Raw genomic sequence first — 3736 nt, forward strand, 5'->3', positions numbered from 1 at the left:
ACCCCAAAGTCCTCCTGGACTGTCCATCTCCACTTATGTCCATGATGGATCTATGGATATAACTTGGACTGATTTACCTTTTTATTTATTTTATTTTATAAGAAGTAAATACTTAAATAAAATAAAATAACTAAAAAGAATTTGAATTTTGAAATTTTTTTTTTCGTAAAAAAAATTAATAAAAATTAGTAAAAAAAACGAAATTTTTTGAAAAAGAGGGAAGATTTTTTTCGAAAATTAGAGAGAGAGTTAGTTAGGTAGTTTTGAGAAAGTTAAGAAACAAACAAAAAGTTAGTTAGTTAGTTGAAACAAATTTGAAAAGATAAGAAGTTAGGAAGTTAGAATAGATATTTTGAAAAGATATTTTTGAATTTAGTGAGGAGAGAGAAAAACAATAAGATAGTACAAGATTTAAATTTTTTTTTCTTTTTTTTTTTAGATCTAATGCTCCTTGTTTTTGAAAATTTTGGAGGGAAAACACCAAGGAACACCAAACTTAAAAATTTTAAGATCAAGACACAAGGAAACTCAAGAACACTTTGAAGACTCACAAGAACACAAGAACATGAAGGAAGAACACCAAACTTAAAATTTTTAGAAAACCAAACCAAAATTTTCGAAAATCAAAGGGAAATCAACAAGAAAACACCAAACTTAAAGTTTGGCACAAGATTTAATAAAAAAAAAATATTTTTGAAAAAGAAGGTTTTGAAAAGAGTATAAAAGATTCTAACCCAATCAAATTAATGTTCTAGCCAAATGAGTTATGGGACCTTCAAAAATTTTAAGAAAGATTATTTTTGAAAACACCAAACTTAAAGTTTGGCACAGGATTTAATAGAAAAATTATTTTTGAAAAAGGTTTTTAAAAACTATGATAGCCAATTATCATGAACATAAACACCACGCTCTAACTAACTGAGTTATAAATTTAAAGTGTTTTAACAAGGGATAAATAATAAAAGACTCTAAACCAAAAAGAAAGATTTTTTTCCTAATCTAAGCAACAAAATAATCCGTCAGTTGTTCAAACACGAACAATCCCCGGCAACGGCGCCAAAAACTTGGTGCACGAATTGTGAATCACACTTTTCACAACGCGTACCACTAACCAGCAAGTGCACTGGGTCGTCCAAGTAATACCTTACGTGAGTAAGGGTCGAATCCCACGGAGATTGTTGGTTTGAAGCAATCTATGGTTATCTTGTAAATCTTAGTCAGGAAGTCAATTATGTTTATCAGTTGAATTATGAATAGCCAGTAGAGCATAAATTAAAGGTTACTTGTTGTGCAGTAATGGAGAATATGTTGGAGTTTTGGAGATGCTTTGTCTTCTGAATCTCTGCTTTCCTCTGTCTTCTGATTCACGCACGCATGTCCTCCTATGGCAAGCTGTGTGTTGGTGGATCACCGTTGTCAATGGCTACCTTCCATCCTTCCAGTGAAAACTACGCTCACGCGCTCTGTCACAGCACGGCTAATCACCGGTTGGTTCTCGATCCGATTGGAATAGGATTTACTATCCTTTTACGTCTGTCACTAACGCCCAGCCTTCAGGAGTCTGAAGCTCGTCACAGTCATTCAATCCTTGAATCCTACTCGGAATACCACAGACAAGGTTTAGACTTTCCGGATTCTCATGAATGCCGCCATCAGTTCTAGCTTATACCACGGAGATTCTGATTAAGGAATCTAAGAGACGCTCATTCAATCGTATATAGAACGGAGGTGGTTGTCAAGCACACGTTCATGATTTGAGGAAGGTGATGAATGTCACAGATCATCACCTCCATCACAGTTAAGCGCGAATGAACATCTTAGATAGGAACAAGCGTGTTTGAATGGAAAACAGAAATACTTGCATTAATTCATCGAGACATAGCAGAGCTCCTCACCCCCAACAATGGGGTTTAGAGACTCATGCCGTCAGAGAATACAAAGTTTAGATCTGAAACGTCATGAGATACAAAATAAGTCTCTAAAAGTTGTTTAAATACTGAACTAGTAGCCTAGGGTTACAAAATATGAGTGGACTATGATGGATGATGCAGAGATCCACTTCTGGGGCCCACTTGGTGTGCTGGGGCCCACTTGGTGTGTGCTGGGGCTGAGATTTCGTGCAGAGGCCATTTGTGGAGTTGAACGCCAGTTTTTATGCCAGTTTGGGCGTTCAACTCCAGTTTTTTATCCTTTTCTGGCGCTGGACGCCAGAATTGGGCAGAGAACTAGCGTTGAACGCCAGTTTACGTCGTCTATCCTTTTGCAAAGTATGGACTATTATATATTGCTGGAAAGCCCTGGATGTCTACTTTCCAACGCAATTGGAAGCATGCCATTTTGAGTTCTGTAGCTCCAGAAAATCCACTTTGAGTGCAGGGAGGTCAGAATCCAACAGCATCAGCAGTCCTTTTTCAGCCTGAATCAGATTTTTGCTCAGCTCCTTCAATTTCAGCCAGAAAAATACCTGAAATTACAGAAAAACACACAACTCATAGTAAAGTCCAGAAATAAGAATTTTTCCTAAAAACTACTAGAAATAGACTAAAAACTAACTAAAACATACTCTAAACTATATGAAATTATCCCCAAAAAGCGTATAAAATATCCGCTCATCATTCCTCCATCCAGGGTTGTAGGTCTTGGAGTATGGATCATGGTTTTGCCTAGGTGAATTCCCAATGTAGTTGGCTTGCTCCTGACTACCCTCTGCTTCTTCATTCACTCCTTCTTGGGTTGTTGATGAAGTGGAGACTGCTGCTACTTAGTTCCTCTCCATCTTCTTGGTGAGGTCAGCCAGCTGCTGGGTAATGAGCTTGTTTTGGGCCAGCAGAGCATCTACATTGTTTAGCTCCATTACTCCTCTTGTGTTCCCTCTTTCGGAAGCGTAGAAGTAGTCGTTCTTTGCTATTGTTTCAATGACATCTATGGCTTCCTCAATAGTCTTCTTCTTGTTCAAAGATCCTCCTGATGAATGGTCTACGGCCTTCTTTGACTCATAAGAGAGCCCTTCATAGAAAATGTGCAGCTGCACCCATTCATTGAACATATCTGATGGGCACCTCATTGTTAAGTCTTTAAACCTCTCCCATGCTTCATATAGAGTCTCACCATCTTGTTGCCTGAAAGTTTGGACCTCAGCTCTCAGCCTATTGATTCGTTGAGGAAGGTAAAATCTTGCTAAGAATTTGTTCACCACGTCTTCCCAAGTTGTCAAGCTCTCCCTTGGGAAAGACTCCAGCCACTTAGCTGCCTTATCCCTTAGTGAGAATGGAAATAAGAGCAGTCTATAGGCGTCAGGATGAACACCATTAGACTTCACTGTGTCACATATTCTCAGGAAAGTGGTTAGATGTTGATTGGGGTCCTCTTGGACACTCCCTCCGAACGAACAGTTGTTCTGAACAAAGGTGATGAGCTGTGGCTTCAGTTCAAAATTGTTGGCATGGATGGTTGGCTTTTGAATGCTACTTCCATAGTTTCCTGGGTTTGGATTGATGTAAGAGCCTAAAACTCTTCTATCCTCCCCAGCATGATTTGCTCCACCTCCTCTGCCATGGTTGTGAGCCTCTTCTTCATGATGGTTTTCCATGTTTTCTTCCATGTTTGGTTCAAAGTATTCCTCAAAGTGTTCCTCCTCTTCTTCACCACCAACTACACGTTTTTCTCTTGCCTCCCTCCTTAGTCTAAGGAAGGTTCTCTAAGGTTCAGAATCAAAGGAAGTTGAAGCCCCGCTTCT

The 3736-nt window shown here is 38.7% G+C and overlaps 1 pseudogene; it reads left to right on the forward strand.

The window, feature by feature from the left end:
- Positions 1 to 3046: 3046 nt before the first annotated feature.
- LOC112745030 (small nucleolar RNA R71) lies at positions 3047 to 3148 on the forward strand (annotated as a pseudogene).
- Positions 3149 to 3736: the final 588 nt, after the last annotated feature.

This window comes from Arachis hypogaea, chromosome 14, assembly GCF_003086295.3.
Source record: "Arachis hypogaea cultivar Tifrunner chromosome 14, arahy.Tifrunner.gnm2.J5K5, whole genome shotgun sequence".
NCBI lineage: Eukaryota > Viridiplantae > Streptophyta > Magnoliopsida > Fabales > Fabaceae > Arachis > Arachis hypogaea.